We start from the raw sequence: 14,547 nt of genomic DNA on the forward strand, positions 1-14,547 counted from the left end.
TTTTTAATATACTGCTGGATTTGATTTGCTAATATTTTGTTGAGGATTTTAGCATCCATGTTCATCAGGGATATTGGCCTGTTATTCTCTTTATTTGTAGTGTCTTTATCTGGTTTTGGAATTAGGCTAATGCTGGCCTCATAAAAAGAGGTTGGAAGCACTCCTTCCTCTTGGACTTTTTTGAATAGTTTAAGGAGGATAGGTGTTAGTTCTTGTTTGAATGCTTGGTAAAACTCCCCTGTGAAGCCATCCAGACCAGGGCTTTTGTTTGCTGGGAGTTTTTTTTTTATTACTGCTTCAATTTTATCAGAAGTTATCAGTCTATTCAGGTTTTCTGATTCTTCCTGATTGAGTTTTGGAAGATTGCATTTTTCTAGGAATATGTCCATTTTGTTCATTTCAGGTTGTCTAGCTTGTTGGAATATAGTTGTTCATAGTATATTTTTATGAACCTCTGTATTTCAGTGAGGGCAGTTGTTACTTTGCCTATTTCATTTGTGATTTTATTTATTTAGGTCCTCTCTCTTTGTTTCTTGATGAGTCTGGCTAAAGGTTCATCAATCTTGTTTATCTTTTCAAAGAACCAGCTCTTGGTTTTATTGAACTTTTGTATTTTTTTTTCCAGTCTCTATGGCATTTATTTGACTCTGATCTTTATTATTCCTTCTACTTACTCTGGGCTTTATTGTTGTTTTCTTTCTAATTCTTTAAGTTGTAGGGTTAGATAGTTTAGAAGTTTTTCTTGTTTTTTGAGGTAGGCCCGAAGTGCTATGAACTTAGGATGGCTTTCACTATGTCTCATAGATTTTAGGTTGTTGTGTCTTCATTTTCATTTGTTTCCAGGAAGTTTTTTATTTCTTTCTTGATCTCTTTGGTAATCCATTCATTGTTAAATAACATGCTATTTAGCCTCCATGTGTTTGAATGTTTCTGATTGTTCTTATTGTAGTTGATTTCTAATTTTATGCCATTGTGATCTGAGAAGATGCCTGATATGATTTCAATCTTCTTGAATTTGCAGAGACTTAGTTTGTGTCCTAACATGTGGTCTATCTTTGAAAATGTCCCACATGTAGAGAAAAATGTATATTTTGTAGCTTTGGGGTGAAATGTTCTGTAAATATCAATTAATTCCATCTGATCTAGCGTGTCATTTAAGATCACTGTTTCCTTGTCGATTTTTTTGTCTAGATCTATCCAGTGATATCAGTGGTGTGTCAAGTCCTCTACTATGATTGTATTGCTGTCCATCTCTCCCTTAAAATCCTCCAGAGGTTTTTTATATATTTGGATGCTCCTGCATTGAATGCATATATGTAAATCTCTTTACTGTCTTGCTTTGTAGTTTGCAAATCTCTTTAACAGCTGAATTCTTATGTCTGCTTCAGTCTGTTGTGATCTGTTGGTTGAATTGAAGCTTATAAGAAAGCTCATCTCGCACAGATAGGCAGTTGGAAAAGGGAGAACCTGGAGGAGCCCCTGAAAGTATCTCAGGTCCCTCAGGGATCCATGGACCACACTTTGAGAACCACTGACCTAGTGTGTTTCCTAAGATCTCGTTTAAGTTCTTCTTTCCTCAAAGTTACAGAGGTCACGCAAAGCTTGACTTTTTGTTTAAGACTTTGAAGGACTTAGTGCTGTTAGACAATTTAGGGAATCGTAAACAGAAAATAAGATGATGAGGAACACTATCTCCAGAAGGCTTTTTTGGGGGTGGGGAGGTGATGTCTGTTTTTTCTTTAAAAGAATACTCTGAGGACAAGGTCTGAGCAGCTCACCAGGCCCCTGCATTTGGCAGGATAGAACAATACTCCTGAACCAGCCGGAGCCCTAAGGATGCACAGGTGACCCAGTCCTGGGAAAGCTGGGCGTTTTAAGCAGCTAAGTAAAAGCAGCGTCTATCTTAGCTTTCCTTTTAATGAGATTAGTCTTGCTTTCCCCCTTCTCTTTCTTTCACTGTCTGCAGGCCACCTCTTGGCTCTCATGGTAATGTGATTAGCTGGCCTGTGGCCCACACCGAGGCCACTGTCACAAAGATCTCTGCTTACTTGAGTGCACCTCTTTCCTGAATGTGTTTATAGTCACTAGGGTATTGTTAACTCTTGGATCCCAATAGAATGGGATATTTATGACACCCTCCTACCTCCCCCACCCCCATAAAAGTTGATTCAGGGAGACACTTAGGGAAGAAATAGACAAGACAGATGTGTTTCCTTCCCCAGATGCCGAGGGGCCTCAGTTGTTCTGCATATGTAATGACTTTTTATGGCTCCTTGCAAATGTCTCTTTTGACTTTTAAAAAGGTGCCAAAGTCAAATATAGGTAGTTACTGAAAACACTTTAGTAATCTCACAGGACACTCCAGCTGGCTAGAAATCCTCTATCAGAGGATGTATGATAAGCCTACACCCCCTTCCCATTTTATGAATATAACTGATTTCTTTGTGTTTATATTTAAGACTGCAAGTGCAGACAACAAGCAAGAATGTCTTATTTGAACAACAAATGTCTTTCGTAAACATTTAATGGTTCAATAATTGTTTTAAAGGCAATTTATGTAATTACAGCAAGAAGAAATTGAAATTCATGGAGAATGTGGCTCCCTGCTTCTTTTATTTTAATGCAAATCAATAAATCTGGTCATTTTTGAAGGACAAGTTTGATTTTAGTGATCTTGATGATTTAGGTTAAGCTAAACAGGAACATGTCAAGATGGGGAGATTTCCTGTCTGAAGCACTGCATTTTTAGCAGCATTTTGCAACTCTCACTTTAAAGGCAGTCTGTGAATTTTCCCCACTTGATTTGATCCCAGCACACAGGGACTTCCGACTTGGTGTCAGAGGGATGTGTAGAAGAGTCCTGGGTGCTCCCAGACCTGCCCCCACTCTCATTTCCCCTTCAGGGCCTGGAGTAAATCCACCATGGATAGAAAAGTGGCAAGAGAAAGCAGGGTCCATGAGCAGATGCTTCCTAAACACAGATATTCTTCCACTTACTTTCCTTCCAGGTCAATTATCTCCTGTCTGTGAAAGTCCTTGATGCCCTGCCCCGTCCCATCCAAACACACTCTTTTCTGGGTTCTCACCGTAGTGAGGCGTGCTCAGTGGCCTGCTGGTAAATGCTTAACAACCAGCTCTTGGGCGGGAAATGAGCCTTGATTTGTCATGTTTGTGATTTCGGTGGTTTACACTCCTCCCTGGCTGACTTCATGCCACCAGTGATGTCACTGACCCAGAGTTGGGAAGACATGCCCTGCTGGGCTCCTGCCTACCCGTGTCCTAGCTCCAGCATGCACTCCCACTTCTTCCTGCTTAAATCAGTGGGAGACCCACCAGGGAGACTATAAGGGTGGTGAAGGCAAAGAGAGTGTTCTATAGGTTTATGCCATCTATAGTGCCTGGCACAGTGTCCCACATAAAAAGTCCGCCATGAATTGTCACCGAATTGCATTTTTATCGTTGCTGTTGTTATTTAGTTAATACTTATTGAATTTAAATGTACTCTTATAAGACCTTCACTTATATTATCCCATTTGCTGATGAATATAAGAATGTATTACAGATATGGAAAATGGTACGGTGGTTCCTCAAAGAATTAAGAGTAATGAATACTACTGACCTGTACACTGAGAAATTAAGATGATCAATTTTATGTTATGTGAGCTTGTTTTAAACCACAAGTTAAAAAAAAATAGAATAGCTATATGGTCCAGAAATTCTATGTTTGGGTATATACTAGTATACCCACAAGAGTTGAAAACAAGGACTTGTATGCATATTTATGCACCCTTGTTCATAGCAGCATTATTCATAAGAGTCAAAAGGTAGAAGCAACCCATGTCCATTGACAGATGAATGGATAAGCAAAATGTGGTATATATACAACAATATTTTTATTATTTAGCCTTAAAAGAATTTTGGCAAATGGTACAACATGGATGAAAATTGAGGACATTATGCTAAGTAAAATAAGCCAGCCAAATGAGTGCAAATACTGTATGTTTCCACTGACTTAAAGTACCTACAGTGGTCAAATCCATAAAGACAAACAGTAAAATGGTGGTTTCCAGGGCTGGTGGGAGATGGCAACGGGGAGTTGTTGTTTAACGGGTACAGTTTCACTTTTTCAAGATGAAAAGAGTTCTGGAGATGGATGGTGATGATGGTTGCACACAATGTGAATTTACTTATTGCCACCGAATTATACACCTAAAAATGATTAGGATGATACATTTTATAATATTTGTATTTTACCACAATTTAAAAAAATAAAATATTAAATAACGTATTAGAGAGAATAAATATATTTGTTGAAAAAGTTATTATCAGATTGATACTCATTAAATGTCTGGAGACCAATAAACAATGTTTATTTTTTAATCTGGTCTCCTCTTGCTCTTCCCTGCTTTACAGAGCATTTCTTTAAAAAAATTTTTTTAATATATTTTTATTCATTTCAGAGAGAGGAAGGGAGAGGGAAATAGAGATAGAAACATCAATGATGAGAGAAAATCATTGATCGGCTGCCTCCTGCACACCCCCTACTGGGAATCGAGCCTCCAACCAGGCATGAGCCCTGACTGGGAATCAAACCACGACTTTCTGGTTCATAGGTCAATGCTCAATCACGGAGACACGCCAGCCAGGCCAAATACCCAGTTTTATATTCTTGGCCAATTGGAGACCCTCACCCCCACCCGAGCTGGGGCTGGGCTGGGAAAATCAGAGGCAGGACTGAAGCTGTAACATGTTCAAGATAAAGCAGGGTCACTACCTTGTCTTCTGCACTCACAACCTCCTCAGGAACAGGAGAGAAGTGGCTGCTTGTTAGGGTACCAATACAACAGGCATGGACGGAGGTACAGAGGGAGCAGACCCTGGACATACAGGGTGATTCAGTGAGCCCCTAGGAGATGTGGGCAAACTGCTACACCAGGCACCCTCAGCCCACCGCTCCCTGCATCCTGGGCATTAACACTATGAGATGGGTGAGAGCTAGATTTACTAGAAAAAAGGGACATTTAAACCTCATCAGTTAAACACAACAAGAAGTGCTTCCTCCTTCAAAGCCTGAAACACGTTTGTGATCAAAAGACCTTTTCATGAAAGCAGTTATGTCAACACACCATCTGGCACAAGGAAAAGAGTCAATGTGAATGCACGTAAGTGCTGTTAGCATTGACGTTGTTCAAGCTGGAGGTGAGAGTTCTGATTCAGCCAGTGGCACCTGCGTTGTTTTTTCTCCAGAGCCTTCTTGGGAACCAGGTGGGATCGGTGTAGCTCAAGATTGCCATCTCCCTGACTAAAGAAAGGAAGTGATGAGACTGCCTACTTTTTCCAAGCTTTTTAGATCAAGAAGAATTGATTTTTTTCTCTTATTCAACCTATTACTACATATCTACCATGAATAGAAGGTGTTGATTTAAATACATTTTCCCGTAGTATCTTGCAAAGAGTTAATGTTTAAAACTCCAGAATGGCTTGCAAATTGTAATTTGTTTGCTTGTTTTAAAAACTGTTTATCCCAAGAAGATCACAGGTGAGGGTTCTTCTGAGAAGAGTTGCAAACTGGATGTTGCTTCCTTACTGGAATGGCACATGGCAGGGCGGGAGCCGGGCCGGTCCAGCACAGGCCGGATGGAGAGCAAGGCGACAGCAGTTGCTCACCTGCAGGATCCCAGTCATTCCCACAACAACATGGGAGTGGGGGATGGAGAAAATGTTTCTGTCTCGTTACTTATTTTATTTTTTTACTCCTCCCCCAAGGATATATTTCCATTGATTTTTAGAGAGAGAGAGAAAGACAGAGAAACGTCGATGTGAGAGAAACACATGGATTGGTTGCCTCCTGCATGTGCCCTGACTAGGGCCTAAGCCAGGGAGGAGCCTGCAACCAAGGTATGTGCTCTTGACTTCTGCAGGCCGACGCAGTATCCACTGGGCAAAACCGGCTCGGGCTCTGTCTTGATATATTTTTAAATAAATAGACCCTTTTAGAAAGACATTAAGATCTGTTGTCATTAAGAGTTAGATACTATGAAAAAGAAAACTTAAAAATTCCAACGACCAATCAAAGGACTAAAACAGTCATGCAGAGTAAAAAATACCATTTTTAGCGATTTGATAAAGCATTACAAGATGTTTAAATCATACACACCTCTCCGTGGACATGCCATTGATACTGGAATCTGAGTTTTATGATCTGCCCGTAATTAAAGTTTTGGGTTTAGTTTTTAAAGGAGAGAAAATTGAGCACTTTAAAAGCCAACACCTTGCTTCTCAAGATGTAACCCCGGGCAGATTTTTATGACGCACTAGGCCTTTAGTCACCGGCTGGCACTGTCTTCCTAATTCTCAAACTGCTCCTAGCACTTCCTCTTTATGGCGGGGGCTGTGCTTCCTGCGGGGCCACAAGCGGGGACCTGCCCGGCCCACCTCCCTGCAGACAGGCTGTGAGGCCACCGCTCAGTCCCAGGGGGTGGACACAGGGCCCAAGACTGTGGCAAAGGACTGGGCCTACACTGACAGGGATGAGGCCAGGATAAGATGTCGGCCAAATTATAAACTGAGGGAAGTTGGAATGGGAAACACAACCACTGCGTCTGAAAGCATAATTGGCTTTTGTTAAATTACAGCTGCCTTCACTGTCATACACTCAATGGTGTGCCCGGCCGGCTGGTGCAGTCTCACAGGGATCTTCAGGAATGTTCCAAGTCAGTTCTTAAACATAGCCATTATTAGTAATGAAATTATGTAAGAAACGAAGGGGGTAATACTCAATGCTGATCACTGCCTATTTGTTTCTTGCTGCGTTTTACTATTATCTATGTTCTTGAGGTTACTGGATATGGCAGCAGTGCGGTGGGAACATTACATAAGGGTCATCACTGGGCATCTCTTCTCAGCCCCACACTCAGTGATGTCATGTCAGTAGATTGAAATCGACCCCGGTGCAGTGCAAGTGTTTTTTGCAGCATAGAAATTGACAAAATGCTACAAATGAGGACTTGGTTTATTGTTCTCTGATTATCTAGACCTACAAAAGTGGTGGGGAAAATGTTAATAATCCATATTAAACTTAAGTGTATGTGGATAGCTATTAAATTGTGAATAGCCAAGAAACTAAAAATGTTATTTGATTTAGCAAAGGATTCACATATATCATTAATAAATAACTGACTTTTAGACATAGTCTTTGTTGTTTTACTTTTGTCTTGCTCTTAAACAAAGATATCAACTAACATTTATGTAGGAACTACCCTTGTTTATCAGTTGCAACTATAGTACACTAATTCAACAAAAATTGACTAGAAGCATTCTGTGAGAATCAATTGGCTATATGGAATTTATAATCATGAGTATTGAATTTTTTATTTATAAACTATGTGTCACACATCAGGAAAATTTATAATAAACTTATATATTAAACACATTACACACACACACACACACACACACACTTTTATCCCCGGGAGCTGGTTGCTAATATCTACTAGCTTACTTCTGCACACACTGGTGCAGTGTAATTCCAGACTTCTAGGACAGTGGCCTGCAAAGCTTTTTTGAGAGCAACCCACTGTGACAAGCTAAAAACCTCCTGGCCTACCTACCTCAATCAGTTTTCATATGGCATAGAAAAAGAGCTCCTCAAATACATTCAGCAGAATTATGCACATTTCTAATTTAGCTATAGGGGTGTGGTGGTTCAACTTTGAACCTCAATGCATTTATGCGTTAACATGTAGTTACTGGGAAAGTGCAGACAGATGCTACACCGATCTAACAACACACAACAAACTAAATTGACAGTAAAGGAGCTAAACCAACAGTAAGTTATCATTTAAAAGCAAGAAATGCAGCAGTTGTAAAAGGCATGACAAACTCAAGACACACTAACAACACAGTGTTCCCCCCAACTGCAGGAACCCCAGCTATGCTGGCTGTGCCGCAGAGCCAAGCCTTGCTCCGCAGCCAGACTTCTGGGAACTGAAGTGGAACCCTCAGTATATTTTAGTCCAATGCTAATTTTAGTTCATAAATAATAAATTGTACCAACTCCTAAGGACTCACTTCTTAGTCATAAATAATTAGGCATTAGTCATCTATAAAAACAAAAGTGTCTGGAATACCTGTCATTTTTCCAAGTCAAAAGGAAGGAAGGGCTCAGCACAAGTAGCCTGTGCATCCAGGTAAGCCCAGGCACCACCGGATTCCAGGGAATTCTGTGGCCTCCCTAACATCTCACATGTAAATGCTCTTTCCACCCAGCTTGGCTCAGACTTTGGGGTCATTGTGCTAAATAAAGCCCTCTCTGGTAGGTAGGACAGATATGGCATCTTTGTGGAGGCACAGATTCTTCAGGTCGTCCATCAGTCCGTTGGTGCCAGGGCCGAGACAGTCACAGAATTTCTGCAGTTAGCAATAGGCCACACTTTCTCCAGGCCTTGGAAGACTTTCCTTTATGTTGGTCTCTACAGAGGCCTAGCAACCAGTTATCTCTGCTTGGGAAGTTCTCGATCTGCTTCGTGTGCTTTTTAAAAAGCTTATCTTTCTGTTTATTTGTTTCTCCTGATCGAAACAGCATTGGCCCGGTGACAGACTGGCACCCGGAACGGCCCCTGCAGCCAGACCTCCTCAGCTTCAGTTTAGAGCTGACTTGGGGGTTAAAGGTTATACTTTTTGAAAGGCAGTAAAACATTAATGATGGGTAAAGTTCCTTCCCTCTCGCCCATAAGGTGACTGGGTAATCCTGTTTGCTCTCTGGAGTGAACTGTGTTTGCTGAGGGTAATCTGAACTCAGCAGTGTAGACAACCTCCTGCCCGTGGGCCGCCGTGTGGAGGTGAGCATTACAAGGGGTAAACAGGCAGCCGGAATAGCCTTGTCATGACCAAGACCCATTTTTGAGCAGGTCCCTCAGTGGGACAAATGCTGCACATTTTGTGAGAATCACTGGATTGGAGCCTGGAGGACCTAAGATGTTGGGAGCTGCACAGATTCTGAGCCTGAACCTCATCTGCAGACATGCTACCTAATGCAGGTACATCAGTGTGCCCCGGTGTGCACTGGGAAGTCTGGCTGAGGCTCATCACTGAAGACTCTGATTTTACTCCCATCTTTGGCCCCCAGACTCCTAGGTGAGCTTGGACCATGCTTCAGATTCTACATCTAGAATGTGATGTAGTTCTTTGTTCATTGTCTGCCTTCCGTTGGAATAGAAACTCCACGAGAACAGGGTCTTGGCCTGTTTGGTTATTGCTGTCTTCCCAGGGCTTAGAGCAGTGACTGGCCCAGAGCAGGCCCTCAGTATTTGTTAAACAAACAAATGAATCCTGTTTTCACTTGTTGCCCATTGCCTTCGTGGCACTTACTATCTCCCTGGGGAGATGTGGGTGGGTGTTACATGGCACAGGTGGAACAATGAGATGACAGGGTAAGACCGGCAGAGCCAGGAGCTGAACCATGGGCCAAGGGCTGAGGTTGGGCAGGCGCCTCTGAGTCTGCTGGGCAAAGGTCAGGTTGGCACGGGGTGAGGGCTGGACCGGTGTGGAGGAGCAGGAAACATTCTAGATTGTCCTAAGGACATGGGGAAAATGACTTGTTTCAAAAATCTAACTGAATTCTGTCTTAGCTCACATCAAAAGCATGACCAAAGCCACTTGTAGCAGATTCTCCCTAGGTCTGGCTTAGAGGCGTTTCTCGGTGTCTGGAAATGTTGAACCAGGTCTCATTGTTCACGGTCTAAACACAGCCCAGAGGCCTCCTCCTCCCAGCGTGGGACAGGTGACGTAGAAGTGGCCCGAATCAGAGGAAGCCTCTGGAGCCTCTCGACCCCTCTCGGGTAGTGAGAAAAGCCCTCATCAGCCATCACATTAAGTCCCTTGTGATAGGTGTCCAGGACAGGAGTGGCCCCTGAGCTCAGGTGAGAGGTGACTCGCTTACTTGAGAGCGGAAGTTAGTAGGCAGAAATGCACAGGTGCATCACCAGCCACATGATGAAGCCCTTCGTCACTGTCCGGGCTGCTTCATCACTGTCCCGCAGACCAGGTGACGACGGTGCTTGGATTAGCAGGTGTTTGGGCAGAGGCTGCTTGGCAGTCCCCCGTTAGGTCTGTCGCCTGTGCCCCAGGTGGGGGTAGGGGCCTGTCCAATGTGCTCCCATAAGCTGCAGTGTGTGTGGCTCCTGTTCGCAGTACAAGAAAAGGCTCACATGACTGAAGCTTCCACGAGGCACAGGTATCCTTCAAGCATACAAATGGGTACTCCAGGCCTGTGTCCTCTCTGACGAATGGGGTCTGTGCCTCAGGGAGAATGCAGCTGCACAGCATCTGGCAGCAACGAAGAGCCATCTGACCAATCTCTTGTTTTCTAACAAACAAAAATCCAAACCACATAATTGAGGCAAATACTAAATCTTTCAAAATCATGATTCCCCAATTTAGCTGTTTGCTTTAATCAAATCACAAATGAATGACCAAATTTGGATTTGATTATGTGCCTATAAAGATAACCAAGGAGGCAACATAACTCACGTCTGTCAGACTCTTTTCAGACAATGGCTGGCATTACAACACGCCAATTACATTTTTATCAGGTAGTTAAGTTAATTACCTGTGGTAAATGTGTTGGTGGGACAAGTGGAGATGGCTGTCAACATTTGCTGACCACTTTAAAGTGCTGCCTGGGGTATGGGAGGAATCAAGGTACAGTAGTATGCAGAGGTAGTTACACCTACGGTGTCATATAAAAGCCCGTAGAGTTTTCAGGCTGAAACCAGTGCCTTTTTTCCACCACAAGATGGCTCTGTATGGTTTCTTCTCAGAAGCAACATGGGCTCCGGGGTAAACGCCTGTTTCTGAAGGACCAGAGCCCTGAGCAGGTAGCGGAGCTGTGACTTCAGCCTCCCTTTCTGGGGAGTGAAATCCTCTCCTCTGTGCCTCACAGGCACCCAGTGCCCTTGGCTGCCCTTCATGCCAGGTAACAGCAGCATCTGGTGCCTGCACCCTGGCAGGGCCTGGGACTGTTTTGTTCATCGGCCGGCTTCCCAGTGCTGAGAGCAGTGCCAGCACCACCTTGGAAAATTCTGGGTGTGCTCCATTTACTGTGGGTGTCATGGAAAACCACAGGCTGAATCAGTGTCGGTTGCACGCTGTGTCAGCCTCCAAATGAGGGTGCCTGCCCTGCCTTAAATTCTCCTCCACATGCAATGGTGGCAAATCTTTATATAATTTCTAATATATGACTTAGCTGACACAGAGCATGTCAAGGACACGAGGCTTCCTTACCTGTGTGTAGGAATGATAATGTCTTCCTTACAAATTTAGCAGGAGGATTAAACAAGTACTTTGTATAGAAATTGGCCAAAAATTAACCTAAAATAATTGAGAAGAAAAGGGTGTGTGTGTGTGGCGGGGGGGACGGTGAGGGGGAGTTTTCAAAGTCAATTTACAGAATACAGGAAACTTGTGAAGCATGAGAGAAAATTTAAAACATCATTGGAATGCCAGAAAGCGATAATTAAGTCTTTTGTTTAAGCCAAAAATTAATGTTTCATGTGGACCAGCAAATGTTTGACTAAGGGAAATTCCTTACAAACTTCCACTGCTATTTCTGCTGCTTCATAGCAGTGGTAGGAAAGGTATCGATTCAGTCAAGAAATATTTATTGGCACCTGCCATGTGCCCGGCTCTGTCCTAGGTGCTGGGGAGCCAGTGGTGACTAGGAGACGTGGAGCCCACCCTCCAGAGCTCGCAGAGAGCTGCTGGGGAAGGTCAGTTGGACACTGTGGTAAAGTGTGCAGAGTGCTGTGAGGAGGGAGGTGCAGAGTCCGGTGGGGTATGGAGTAGGCCACTTGGCCAGCGGGAGCATGCCTGTCAATGTCAAGCTCTTTGGAGGGACTGACCCCTACGCTGCCACCTGATACTTGACATTTGCTGCTTGTGAGGGACAGCAGGGCGCAAGAAGGCGAGAGTGATACAAACCAGGTGAGGAGGATGTGGGAAGTCTGAGGGAAGTGAGAGATGGCAGGTGAGAGCAGTGAAGGGAGCTCAGAGGGCTTGGACGGATGGAAGTGAGAAAGGAGGCTGGGAGGTAATGCTGGCTTCTCTGAGGCCTTGCGAGGCACCTGTAGGTGGAGCTTTATCCCAAAGGCTATGAGACACCCCTGAAATCCCTGATTTTGGGAAGGATCCCTTAAACCATAGGGCAGAGAAAATATTTGGGAAGGTGAGTCTGGCTGTGGGATGCACCTAGAGATCAGGTGAGATGATGGCACACCGGACTGAGATGGTGGCAGTGGAGCTGAAGAGGCATGGATGGATTCTACCCCTAAAGAAAATCAAGAAGCCATGATGAGTGGACAACCACGAACAAAACTGGTTGTGGGTCTAAGCACTGGATGATTCCAAAGGCCCATGTGGGGACATTCAAAGAACAGATGCTGAGAAGGTGAGAAATCTGCTGACAATACACCTGGAAGCAAGGACAGAGATACAGGTGACAGCCTGAGGGACCTCTCCTAATTGGGCAATTAGATAATCATTAACTTCTGGGGGCTCCCTGAGGGATGTTGGTGGGGATTTTATTGAGAACTAGTGTCCCGGTGCACAGATTCATGCACATTGAAAGGAAATTAATTAGAAGGTGGCTGGTGGGGTGGGACTGGGCGAGATGGGCTGGACACACCCTGGAACCAACCTTCCACAGTCCCTCCCCAGCTGGCCACACCTGGGGTGGCGCTGTGGCTCGAAGGTCATCTGTGGAGTGAGCGGGGTTCCTCCAGCAGGTGGGGTCCCTCGGCCTGACCTGCAGGGATTAGGCTGAAACTGTCTCTCTGACATGCCCTGAGGGGTCTCTGACATCCCCAAAAGGTCCCAGATTGCAAGAGGACAGTTCTCAGGTGACGCACACCGGAATCGGGCTCCCTCCTCTCTGGTTCTGGGTGCACATCACCAGAGAACGCAGCTGCCAAGTCACCGCAGCTCTACAGCTCCTGTGTTGAGCATCTGCCCCCTGGTGGTCAGTGCATGTCATAGCTACCAGAAAGAGCGTCTGCCCCCTGGTGGTCATCACACATCATAGCTACAGGCCGGTTGGCTGGTCAGCAGGTCGCTTAGGCTTTTATATATATAGATGTGGCCAGAGGGGTGGAATCTCTTGCTCAATCCTGAGGCAAAGTGGAGGGAACTTTTCTTAATTGTTGTCTTCTAGCTCATTTGGGGCTGACCTTGACCAATGTAATAGAGCTCATTCAGTCACTCTTTGTTTGAGCCAATATTTGAGAACTTAGTGTCAGTAACAATTTACAAACAGATGTACAGCACTTCATGACTGACAAAGGTGTCCGCACAGATCATAGTAACAATGGTGATAAGAGCTGACATCCACTGAGCAATTCCTCTGAGTCACCCATTTTGCTACGTGCTTTACATGTTTTCTTTTTTTTTAAGATTTTTTTAAAAAATTGATTTTTAGACAGAGAGAAAGGGAAAAGTAGAATGAGAAACATCGATGTGAGAACCAAACATCAATTGGCTGCCTCCTGCACACCCCCTACTGGGGATCGAGCCCACAGTGCAGGCATGTACCTTGATTAGGTGGGAATCGAACCTGCAACCTTTCAGTGCACGGGGATGAGGCCCAACCAACTGAGCCACACCAGGCAGGGCTACATGTATTTTCTTGTTTAATCCTCACAGCCTGTGAGGTAGGTACTGTTGTCTTCAGTTGACTGATGAAGAAACTGAGGCACAGAGAAGTTAACTGCTGAGTTCTTATGTAGCAACTCTGTGAGGGAGGTAGGAAGGGTCTCCTCTGTTTTACAGACGAAGCAAAGCAGGTTGGGAAGAGTTGCCCAAAGTCATACTGAGGTAGTTAGTGGCAATTGGGACCCAATCGAAAGGTCTTCCTACTCCACGCTTATAAAAGAAGAGCATGTTGCTCTGCTTAAGTTACGGGTGTGTTTCATGGATGATGCCCAGGTCCTTGCCAAGCACAAGGACAATGGCCTTATATAACCACCTTGGCTGTGCTGGACCCATCTGGGAGAAGTAAACATTAGAAGATTAGAGTAAAATTGGAATTAAAGGAACTATACATTGAGATCTGCCAGGGCAGTCCACATTCGAGCTATTGCTAGTATGTGTCCCATTATCACCATAACTACGCTCATTCTGGTCTCACCATGAATCTGGTTTTTTATTAGAAAGAAGCTTGTATAATGGCTGGATGCTGAGTCAGAGGCCCACTCCTGTCAGAACCCTCTTTGTTCAGATGCTCTCTCTTTAGTGTGAGTTTAGGACCACCAGGTCAGGCGTTATTTTATGTAATAAAAGACGGACTTTATGTATTGGTTATACTACATAACAAATTACCAAACTTAGTGGCTTAAACCAACATGCATTTAATATTCTATCTAAAATAGATAAACATGGTAATTGACTGTACCTTCGCTACGCCTCCCATTGGCTAATCAGCATGATATGCAAATTAACTGCCAACAAAGATGGTGGCTAATTTGCATACTGCAGGCAGGGCAGGACAGTGCCATC

The sequence above is a fragment of the Myotis brandtii genome, unplaced genomic scaffold (genome assembly GCF_000412655.1).
Source record: "Myotis brandtii unplaced genomic scaffold, ASM41265v1 scaffold513, whole genome shotgun sequence".
In the NCBI taxonomy this organism is placed as follows: domain Eukaryota; kingdom Metazoa; phylum Chordata; class Mammalia; order Chiroptera; family Vespertilionidae; genus Myotis; species Myotis brandtii.